The 12,101-nt window shown below is 47.5% G+C and overlaps 1 protein-coding gene across 3 annotated transcripts in view; it reads right to left on the bottom strand.

The window, feature by feature from the left end:
* The window catches only part of ppp1r13l (protein phosphatase 1, regulatory subunit 13 like), a 62,866-nt gene that overhangs the window by 35,806 nt on the left and 14,959 nt on the right, over positions 1-12,101 (bottom strand). The window contains exon 2 of one of the 3 annotated variants that reach the window (XM_036961984.1): positions 11,210-11,293. The exons of the other annotated variants lie outside the window; for them this stretch is intronic. The gene's annotated coding sequence lies outside the window, so the exon portion shown is untranslated. The remainder of the gene's footprint in view (positions 1-11,209; positions 11,294-12,101) is intronic. 3 annotated transcript variants of the gene reach the window in all.

Here is a 12,101-nt window from a genome sequence, read left to right as displayed (position 1 = left end):
CTTCCACTCTCTCAGTCTCAGTCACACAGCTTCCACTCTCAGCCATCTTAGTCACATAGCTTCCACTCTCTCAGTCACATAGCTTCCACTCTCTCAGTCACATAGCTTCCACTCTCTCAGTCACACAACATCCACTCTCTCAGTCACACAACTTCCACTCTCTCAGTCACACAACTTCCACTCTCTCAGTCACACAACTTCCACTCTCAGCCATCTTAGTCACATAGCTTCCACTCTCTCAGTCACATAGCTTCCACTCTCTCAGTCACATAGCTTCTACTCTCTCAGTCACATAGCTTCCACTCTCTCAGTCACATAGCTTCCACTCTCAGCCATCTTAGTCACATAGCTTCCACTCTCTCAGTCACATAGCTTCCACTCTCTCAGTCACATAGCTTCCACTCTCTCAGTCACATAGCTTCCACTCTCTCAGTCACACAACTTCCACTCTCTCAGTCACATAGCTTCCACTCTCAGCCATCTTAGTCACATAGTTTCCACTCTCTCAGTCACATAGCTTCCACTCTCAGCCATCTTAGTCACATAGCTTCCACTCTCAGCCATCTTAGTCACATAGCTTCCACTCTCTCAGTCACATAGCTTCCACTCTCTCAGCCACAGTCACATAGCTTCCACTCTCTGCCATCTTAGTCACATAGCTTCTTACTCTCAGCCACCTTAGTCACATAGCTTCCACTCTCAGCCACCTTAGTCACATAGCTTCCACTCTCAGTCACATAGCTTCCCCTCTCTCAGTCACATAGCTTCCACTCTCTCAGTCACATAGCTTCCACTCTCTCAGTCACATAGCTTCCACTCTCTCAGTCACATAGCTTCCACTCTCTCAGTCACATAGCTTCCACTCTCTCAGTCACATAGCTTCCACTCTCTCAGTCACATAGCTTCCACTCTCTCAGTTACATAGCTTCCACTCTCTCAGTCACATAGCTTCCACTCTCAAGTGAAGTGTCCCTGCTTCACATCACTTCAAAAGATTGAAGCGTGACTGAAGAGACCGGCTTGGCCGTTGTGTTGGAGAGCCGAACAGATCAGCTCAATCGGATACTACTTAAATAGCGATTTAAAGTATTTTTTACCTAGTTACTTTTACACCACTGGACAAAACGGATTAAAAGAAGCTTCACGTCAAAATGAAAAGTCCTTTAGATCTTTTTGTAATTCTGGTCACGTCTCTACAGCTCAGTCTGCCGTTGGAGTGAAGCTGTACTCAGTATAGGATTTCTGGCTGACTGGAGACTTCAGACAGACAGCTGTGTCTGCCAGGGAGGGAGGGAGGGAGGGAGGCAGGCAGGCAGGCAGCTGTGTCTGCCAGGGAGGGAGGGAGGGAGGGAGGGAGGCAGGCAGGCAGCTGTGTCTGCCAGGTAGCAGGGGAGGTAGTGAAGTTATTGAGAGAAGCTTTACTCAGTATAGGATTTCTGGCTGACTGGAGACAGACAGACAGACAGACAGACAGACAGGACAGACAGACAGGACAGACAGACAGGACAGACAGGACAGAACAGACAGGACAGAACAGACAGGACAGACAGGACAGACAGGACAGAAGAAACAGACAGACAGACAGACAGGACAGACAGGACAGACAGGACAGACAGACAGACAGGACAGACAGGACAGACAGGACAGAAGAAACAGACAGACAGACAGCCGGTTAGTGGGGACAGACTAGATGGGCAGAGCAGACCCAGACAGACAGCCGGTTAGTGGGGACAGACTAGATGGGCAGAGCAGACCCAGACAGACAGAGAGACAGACAGCCGGTTAGTGGGGACAGACTAGATGGGCAGAGCAGACCCAGACAGACAGAGAGACAGACAGCCGGTTAGTGGGGACAGACTAGATGGGCAGAGCAGACCCAGACAGACAGCCGGTTAGTGGGGACAGACTAGATGGGCAGAGCAGACCCAGACAGACAGAGAGACAGACAGCCGGTTAGTGGGGACAGACTAGATGGGCAGAGCAGACCCAGACAGACGGTGAGGTCAGTGTATTCCCCAGACACAGTTTACAGTGCATTTGGAAAGTATTCAGACCCCTTGACTTTTTCCACAATTTCTTATGTTACAGTCTTATTCTAAACTTGATTAAATAGCTATTTCCCCTCCCTCATCAATCAACACATAATACCCCCATAATGACAAAGCAAAAAACAGGTGTTTACATAAATATTCAGACTCTTTACTCAGTACTTCATTGAAGCACCTTTGGCAGCAATTGCAGCCTCAAGTCTTCTTGGGTATGATGCTTTGGCACACCTGTATTTGGGGAGTTTCTCCCATTCTTCTCCGCAAATCATAGCTCTGTCAGGCTGGATGGGGAGAGTAGCTGCACAGCTATTTTCATGTCTCTCCAGAGATGTTCGATCAGCTTCAATTCCGGGCTCTGGCTGGGCCACTCAAGAACATTCAGGGACTTGTCCTGAAAGCCACTCCTGCATTATCTTGGCTGTGTGCTTAGGGTCGTTGTCCTGCTGGAAGGTGAACCTTCGCCCCAGTCTGAGGTCCTGAGCGCTCTGGAGCAGGTTTTTAATCAAGGATCGCTGTACTTTTCTCCGTTCATCTTTCCATCGATCCTGACTAGCCTCCCAGTATTTGCCACTGAAAAACATCCCCACAGTATGATGCTGCCACTACCATGCTTCACCGTAGGGATGGTGCCAGGTTTCCTCCAGACGTGACGCTTGGCATTCAGGCCAAAGAGTTCAATCTTGGTTTCATCAGACCAGATAACCTTGTTTCTCATGGTCTGAGAGTCCTTTAGGTGCCTTTTGGCAAACCCCAAGCGGGCTGTCATGTGCCTTTTACCGAGGAGTGGCTTCAGTCTGGCCACTCTACCATAAAGGCCTGATTGGTGGAATGCTGCTGAGCTGGTTGTCCTTCTGGAAGGTTCTCCCATCTCCACAGAGGAACTCTGGAGCTCTGTCAGAGTGACCATCGGGTTCTTGGTCACCTCCCTGACCAAGGCCTTTCTCCCCGGATTGTTCAGTTTGGCGGTCAGCTCTAGGAAGAGCCTTGGTGGTTCCAAACTTCTGCCACTTGTGTTCTTGGGGTATTGTGTGTAGAGGAAATAAATAATTGTATCCATTTTAGAATAAGGCTGTAACAAAACGTGGAATAAGGGGGTGAATAATCACAAAGGGGGTGACTAATTTTAGTGTCTACTTTCCGTAGACACTGAGGTTACTGTACTGTAGAAGGACTGAGAAGCTAAGTGGTGACTTTTTAAAAGGACATAAAATATCATTTCCATCTCCAGAAATGATCCCAATAACATATTGTAAAATTATTTGTTACAATTGATATGCCACAACTGTCAGGTGGATGGATTATCTTTGTGCACAAAAAATTGTAAACAAATTTGAGAGAAATTTGCTTTTTGTGCGTATGGAACATTTCTGGGATCTTTAATTTCAGCTCATGAACCACGGGACCAACACTTTACAATGTTGCGTTTACAGCTGAAGTCAGAAGTTTACATATATTTAAACTCAGTTTTTCACAATTCCTGACATTTAATCCTAGTAAAAATCCCCTGTCTTAGGTCAGTTAGGATCACCACTTTATTTTAAGAATGTGAAATGTCAGAATAATAGTAGAGAGAATTATTTATTTCCGCTTTTATTTCTTTCATCACATTCCCAGTGGGTCATAAGTTTACATACACTCAATTAGTATTTGGTAGCATTGCCTTTAAATTGTTTAACTTGGGTCAAATGTTTTGGGTAGCCTTCCACAAGCTTCCCACAATAAGTTGGGTGAATTTTGGCCCATTCCTCCTGACAGAGCTGGTGTAACTGAGTCAGGTTTGTAGGCCTCCTTGCTCGCACATGCTTTTCCAGTTCTGCCCACAAATGTTCTATAGGTTTGAGGTCAGGGCTTTGTGATGGCCACTCCAATACTTTGACTTTGTTGTCCTTAAGCCATTTTGCCACAACTTTGGAAGTATGCTTGGGGTCATTGTCCATTTGGAAGACCCATTTGCGACCAAGCTTTAACTTCCTGACTGATGTCTTGAGATGTTGCTTCAATATATCCACATAATTTTCATGCCTCATGTTGCCATCTGTTTTGTGAAGTGCACCAGTCCCTCCTGCAGCAAAGCACCCCCACAACATGATGCTGCCACCCCCGTGCTTCACGGTTGGGGTGGTGTTCTTCAGCTTGCAAGCCTCCCCCTTTTTCCTCCAAACATAACGATGGTCATTATGGCCAAACAGTTCTATTTTTGTTTCATCAGACCCGAGGACATTTCTCCAAAAAGTACGATCTTTGTCACCATGTGCAGTTGCAAACCGTTGTCTGACTGTTTTATGGCGGTTTTGGAGCAGTGGCTTCTTCCTTGCTGAGCGGCCTTTCAGGTTATGTCGATATAGGACTCGTTTTACTGTGGATATAGACACCTTTGTACCTGTTTCCTCCAGCATCTTCACACGGTCCTTTGCTGTTGTTCTGGGATTGATTTGCACTTTTCACACCAAAATACGTTCATCTCTAGGAGACAGAACGCTTCTCCTTCCTGAGTGGTATGACTGCTGCGTGGTCCCATGGTGTTTATACTTGCGTACTATTGTTTGTACTATTATTGTTTGTACTATTATTGTTTGTTTAAAGGCACAGTCAACTTAGTGTATGTAAACTTCTCACCCACTGGAATTGTGATACAGTGAATTAATCTGTCTGTAAACATTTTGTTGGGAAAATGACTTGTGTCACGCACAAAGTAGATGTCCTAACCGACTTACCAAAACTATAGGTTTGTTAACAAGACATTTGTGGAGTGGTTGAAAAACGAGGTTAATTGACACCAACATAACCCACCACCCGAGGTAACATGCCCCCTTCCCGTACTTCTCACACTTTATGTCACCCCCTCCTAACCCTACCCCACCCTAACCCCCCCCCCCTTAACCCTAACCCTACCCCCCCTAACCCTACCCCCCTAACCCCCCCCCCCCTGAACCCTAACAACCATAACCCCCCCTAACCCTACCCCCCTAACCATAACCTCCCCCCTAACCCTAACCCCCACCTTAACCCTACCCCCCCTAACCATAACCTCCCCCCTAACCCTAACCCCCCACCTTAACCCTACCCCCCCTAACCCTACCCCCCCTAACCATAACCTCCCCCCTAACCCTAACCCCCCCCAACACGTTACCAGGTTGACACTACTCTTGTGCGACTAAACACGTCATCTGTCTCATCACAATTTTTTTAAGTCATACCTACTCAACCCAAAAAAATGTCATCCTGGGTGGTCAATGGTAAAGGTAACTTGACCTTTTATCCCACGTTACCTTTAGTGTTTAGTCGCACAAGAGTAGTGTCAACCTGGTAACGTGTTGAGGGGGGGGGGGGGGGGGGGGGTGGCTAAATAGAACATAGACCAAGTTACCTTTACCATTGACCTATGTTCTAATTACCCACCCCCCCCACCCCCCCCCCGACACAGAGCAGTAACATACTTCACCACGACTCTGGGGTTAAAAATGGTACAGTTCACTCATATTTAAGAGTTAAGAAATAAATAAAATAGGAACGGAAAGCTGGGATCGCCCTCTTTTTAACAAAGACCATTAAAAACGTGGTGTTTTGACTGCTTGTCTGAACGCAGGTTTCCTTCTATATTGTAACATGAACAGGGCCTCGAGAGGTATATTTCTCTGACACAGACAACAAGCCCACTAGGTAAATAAATCAACTATTCTACTACAGGGTTGTCAGATTTTTCTATCCATTACTTGTTTTGTTTGCGGAGGGAAAGTACACGTGGATCGTTCTAGATCTCCGCCACAGAAATATTTTTGTGATGTTTCATTTTATTTTTGCAACGGCGTAGCGCCACAGTTTATTTGACTACAGCGGAAACACTGGTGTACTCTTGTGTTCACTCACTGGAGAACAGACTGACGTCAGCTAGCCTATGACCTATGACAACTCACTGGAGAACAGAGACTGATGTCAGCTAGCCTATGACCTATGACAACACACTGGAGAACAGAGACTGATGTCAGCTAGCCTATGACCTATGACAACTCACTGGAGAACAGAGACTGATGTCAGCTAACCTATGACAACACACTGGAGAACAGGGACTGATGTCAGCTAGCCTATGACCTATGACAACTCACTGGAGAACAGGGACTGATGTCAGCTAACCTATGACAACACACTGGAGAACAGGGACTGATGTCAGCTAGCCTATGACCTATGACAACACACTGGAGAACAGAGACTGATGTCAGCTAGCCTATGACCCATGACAACACACTGGAGAACAGAGACTGATGTCAGCTAGCCTATGACCTATGACAACACACTGGAGAACAGGGACTGATGTCAGCTAGCCTATGACAACACACTGGAGAACAGAGACTGATGTCAGCTAACCTATGACCCATGACAACACACTGGAGAACAGAGACTGATGTCAGCTAGCCTATGACCCATGACAACACACTGGAGAACAGAGACTGATGTCAGCTAACCTATGACCTATGACAACACACTGGAGAACAGAGACTGATGTCAGCTAGCCTATGACCTATGACAACACACTGGAGAACAGAGACTGATGTCAGCTAGCCTATGACCTATGACAACACACTGGAGAACAGAGACTGATGTCAGCTAACCTATGACCTATGACAACACACTGGAGAACAGACTGATGTCAGCTAGCCTATGACCTATGACAACTCACTGGAGAACAGAGACTGATGTCAGCTAGCCTATGACCTATGACAGCTCACTGGAGAACAGAGACTGATGTCAGCTAGCCTATGACCTATGACAACTCACTGGAGAACAGAGACTGATGTCAGCTAGCCTATGACCCATGACAACACACTGGAGAACAGAGACTGATGTCAGCTAACCTATGACCCATGACAACACACTGGAGAACAGAGACTGATGTCAGCTAGCCTATGACCTATGACAACACACTGGAGAACAGAGACTGATGTCAGCTAGCCTATGACCCATGACAACACACTGGAGAACAGAGACTGATGTCAGCTAGCCTATGACCCATGACAACACACTGGAGAACAGAGACTGATGTCAGCTAACCTATGACAACACACTGGAGAACAGGGACTGATGTCAGCTAGCCTATGACAACACACTGGAGAACAGAGACTGATGTCAGCTAACCTATGACCCATGACAACACACTGGAGAACAGAGACTGATGTCAGCTAACCTATGACCCATGACAACACACTGGAGAACAGAGACTGATGTCAGCTAACCTATGACCCATGACAACACACTGGAGAACAGAGACTGATATCAGCTAGCCTATGACCTATGACAACACACTGGAGAACAGAGACTGATGTCAGCTAGCCTATGACCCATGACAACACACTGGTCCTGTACCAGTGTTGAAAGATAGATTCCCAGTGACTGATTGTGACCCACGGACCAGGACTCCCAAACAACTTCAGTCTTTGCAAAAAGCTTCTGGATGACAGCTCTCAGTTGATGACAGCTCTGGTCAGTTACAGCAGAACCAGACGTGGTCAGTTACAGCAGAACCAGACGTGGTCAGTTACAGCAGAACCAGACGTGGTCAGTTACAGCAGAACCAGACGTGGTCAGTTACAGCAGAACCAGACGTGGTCAGTTACAGCAGAACCAGACGTGGTCAGTTACAGCAGAACCAGACGTGGTCAGTTACAGCAGAACTAGACGTGGTCAGTTACAGCAGAACCAGACGTGGTCAGTTACAGCAGAACCAGACGTGGTCAGTTACAGCAGAACTAGACGTGGTCAGTTACAGCAGAACTAGACGTGGTCAGTTACAGCAGAACCAGACGTGGTCAGTTACAGCAGAACCAGACGTGGTCAGTTAGACGTGGTCAGTTACAGCAGAACTAGACGTGGTCAGTTACAGCAGAACCAGACGTGGTAAGTTACAGCAGAACCAGACGTGGTCAGTTACAGCAGAACCAGACGTGGTCAGTTACAGCAGAACCAGACGTGGTCAGTTACAGCAGAACCAGACGTGGTCAGTTAGACGTGGTCAGTTACAGCAGAACCAGACGTGGTCAGTTACAGCAGAACCAGATGTGGTCAGTTACAGCAGAACCAGACGTGGTCAGTTAGACGTGGTCAGTTACAGCAGAACTAGACGTGGTCAGTTACAGCAGAACCAGACGTGGTCAGTTACAGCAGAACCAGACGTGGTCAGTTAGACGTGGTCAGTTACAGCAGAACCAGACGTGGTCAGTTACAGCAGAACCAGACGTGGTCAGTTACAGCAGAACCAGACGTGGTCAGTTACAGCAGAACTAGACGTGGTCAGTTACAACAGAACCAGACGTGGTCAGTTACAGCAGAACCAGACGTGGTCAGTTACAGCAGAACCAGACGTGGTCAGGTACAGCAGAACCAGACGTGGTCAGTTACAGCAGAACCAGACGTGGTCAGTTAGACGTGGTCAGTTACAGCAGAACTAGACGTGGTCAGTTACAGCAGAACCAGACGTGGTCAGTTACAGCAGAACCAGACGTGGTCAGTTACAGCAGAACCAGACATGGTCAGTTAGACGTGGTCAGTTACAGCAGAACCAGACGTGGTCAGTTACGGCAGAACCAGACGTGGTCAGTTACGGCAGAACCAGACGTGGTCAGTTACAGCAGAACCAGACGTGGTCAGTTACAGCAGAACCAGACGTGGTCAGTTACAGCAGAACCAGACGTGGTCAGTTACAGCAGAATCAGACGTGGTCAGTTACAGCAGAACCAGACGTGGTCAGTTACAGCAGAACCAGACGTGGTCAGTTACAGCAGAACCGGACGTGGTCAGTTACAGCAGAACCGGATGTGGTCAGTTACGGCAGAACTAGACGTGGTCAGTTACGGCAGAACTAGACGTGGTCAGTTACAGCAGAACCAGACGTGGTCAGTTACAGCAGAACCAGACGTGGTCAGTTACAGCAGAACCAGACGTGGTCAGTTAGACGTGGTCAGTTACAGCAGAACTAGACGTGGTCAGTTACAGCAGAACTAGACGTGGTCAGTTACAGCAGAACCAGACGTGGTCAGTTAGACGTGGTCAGTTACAGCAGAACTAGACGTGGTCAGTTACAGCAGAACTAGACGTGGTCAGTTACAGCAGAACCAGACGTGGTCAGTTACGGCAGAACCAGACGTGGTCAGTTACGGCAGAACCAGACGTGGTCAGTTACGGCAGAACCAGACGTGGTCAGTTACGGCAGAACCAGACGTGGTCAGTTACGGCAGAACCAGACGTGGTCAGTTACGGCAGAACCAGACGTGGTCAGTTACAGCAGAACCAGACGTGGTCAGTTACAGCAGAACCAGACGTGGTCAGTTACAGCAGAACCAGACGTGGTCAGTTACAGCAGAACCAGACGTGGTCAGTTACAGCAGAACCAGACGTGGTCAGTTAGACGTGGTCAGTTACAGCAGAACTAGACGTGGTCAGTTACAGCAGAACCAGACGTGGTCAGTTACAGCAGAACTAGACGTGGTCAGTTACAGCAGAACCAGACGTGGTCAGTTACAGCAGAACCAGACGTGGTCAGTTACAGCAGAACCAGACGTGGTCAGTTACAGCAGAACCAGACGTGGTCGGTTACAGCAGAACTAGACGTGGTCAGTTACAGCAGAACTAGACGTGGTCAGTTACAGCAGAACTAGACGTGGTCAGTTACAGCAGAACCAGACGTGGTCAGTTACAGCAGAACCAGACGTGGTCAGTTACAGCAGAATCAGATGTGGTCAGTTACAGCAGAACTAGACGTGGTCGGTTACAGCAGAACTAGACGTGGTCAGTTACGGCAGAACTAGACGTGGTCAGTTACAGCAGAACCAGACGTGGTCAGTTACGGCAGAACTAGACGTGGTCAGTTACAGCAGAACTAGACGTGGTCAGTTACGGCAGAACTAGACGTGGTCAGTTACGGCAGAACTAGACGTGGTCAGTTACAGCAGAACCAGACGTGGTCAGTTACGGCAGAACTAGACGTGGTCAGTTACAGCAGAACTAGACGTGGTCAGTTACAGCAGAACTAGACATGGTCAGTTACAGCAGAACTAGACATGGTCAGTTACAGCAGAACCAGACGTGGTCAGTTACAGCAGAACCAGACGTGGTCAGTTACAGCAGAACCAGACGTGGTCAGTTACAGCAGAACCAGACGTGGTCAGTTACAGCAGAACCAGACGTGGTCAGTTACAGCAGAACCAGACGTGGTCAGTTAGACGTGGTCAGTTACAGCAGAACCAGACGTGGTCAGTTACAGCTGCAATGAAGTTGTACACAGTTTGAACACCAGATTCTCTGACAATGTTATAACATGTTAGTTGGTTGGTTAGTTAGTTGGTTAGTTAGTGGATTAGTTTGTGGATTAGTTAGTCAGTTTGTGGGTTGGTTAGTCAGTTAGTGGGTTAGTTAGTCAGTTAGTTGGTGGGTTAGTTAGTTGGTGGGTTAGTTAGTTGGTGGGTTAGTTAGTTGGTTGGTAGGTGGGTGGGTTAGTTAGTTAGTTGGTGGGTTAGTTAGTAGGTGGGCTAGTTAGTTGGTGGGTTAGTTGGTGGGTGGGTTAGTTAGTTGGTGGGTGGGTTAGTTGGTGGGTTAGTTAGTTGGTGGGTTAGTTAGTTGGTGGATTAGTTAGTAGGTGGGTTAGTTAGTTGGTGGGTTAGTTAGTTGGTGGGTGGGTTAGTTGGTGGGTGGGTTAGTTAGTGGGTGGGTTAGTTAGTGGGTGGGTTAGTTAGTGGGTGGGTTAGTTAGTTGGTGGGTGGGTTTGGTCATTTGGGTGATTAGATTACAGTCAACTTTAATAAGAGGAAGGTTACAACAGTGAAGCAAACAGTTCAAGGCATCATGATACCCACATACACACTGTGTGTGTGTGCGTGTGCGTGTGTGTGTGTGTGTGTGCTGGTCTCCCAGGCTGTCTGTGTTCTGCTATGTGACTTCTTAGCTAGAGTCAGAGGCCTTGTGACCACATTCCTCCACACCATCACCCAGTCACCACACCTTCCAGCCTGCAAGAGGCGGAGGACAGTACTCCCTGAAACCAGGGCCCGACCACTCCTCTTCCTGCTGCTGGCTAATGCTTATCTCTGTTTGTCAAGAGCAACACACACATTCCACTCTCACTGGCTCATACAGGTCACACACATACACTCCAACTCTCTTACTCGGCAACTCACTTAACACCACTCTCTCTACCTCTGTCTCTCAGCTTTTCCTCTCTTCGTGTTTCACTACCTCTTCTCTTTCCCCCTCGTTGCTTCCTTAAAAAAAAAAAAAAAGTATCCTAGTGTCTGTTCTGTTGTCTACTGCAACACTTAGCTTCAGTCTCTTGTTACCCATGCTGAACCCATCCCCTGAGATAGTTTGGTAATAGGTCATTTCTCCATAGGCCTGATGTCTGCTACCCACCGTTTACTCCCTACATTACTGGCAGGCAGCACCTCTATGCTAGGCCAGGCAGCCAAGAACATCGTCTCTGTGAAGAGTGTTTCAAATTTGATTACGTCACATGCACCGAATACAACAGGTGTAGTAGACCTTACAGTGAAAGCTTACGTACAAGCCCTTAACCTAACAATGCAGTTTTAAGAAAATACCAATACATTTTTTTAAATAGAAGTAAGCAAAACAAATAATTAAAGAGCCGCAGTAAATAACTATAGCGGGGCGAAATACGGAGTCAATGTGGAGGCTATATACAGGATATTACGGTACAGAGTCAATGTGGAGGCTATATACAGGGTATTACGGTACAGAGTCAATGTGGAGGCTATATACAGGGGGTACCAGTACAGAGTCAATGTGGAGGCTATATACAGGGGCTACCGATACAGAGTCAATGTGGAGGCTATATACAGGGTATTACGGTACAGAGTCAATGTGGAGGCTATATACAGGGGGTACCGGTACAGAGTCAATGTGGAGGCTTTATACAGGGTGTTACGGTACAGAGTCAATGTGGAAGCTATATACAAGGGGTACCGGTACAGAGTCAATGTGGAGGCTATATACAGGGGCTACCGGTACAGAGTCAATGTGGAGGCTATATACAGGATATTACGGTACAGA

The sequence above is a fragment of the Oncorhynchus mykiss genome, chromosome 24 (genome assembly GCF_013265735.2).
Source record: "Oncorhynchus mykiss isolate Arlee chromosome 24, USDA_OmykA_1.1, whole genome shotgun sequence".
NCBI classification, from domain to species: domain Eukaryota; kingdom Metazoa; phylum Chordata; class Actinopteri; order Salmoniformes; family Salmonidae; genus Oncorhynchus; species Oncorhynchus mykiss.
The sequence above is the reverse complement of the archived record's forward strand: the minus strand, read 5'-3'. Positions and strand labels throughout refer to the sequence as shown.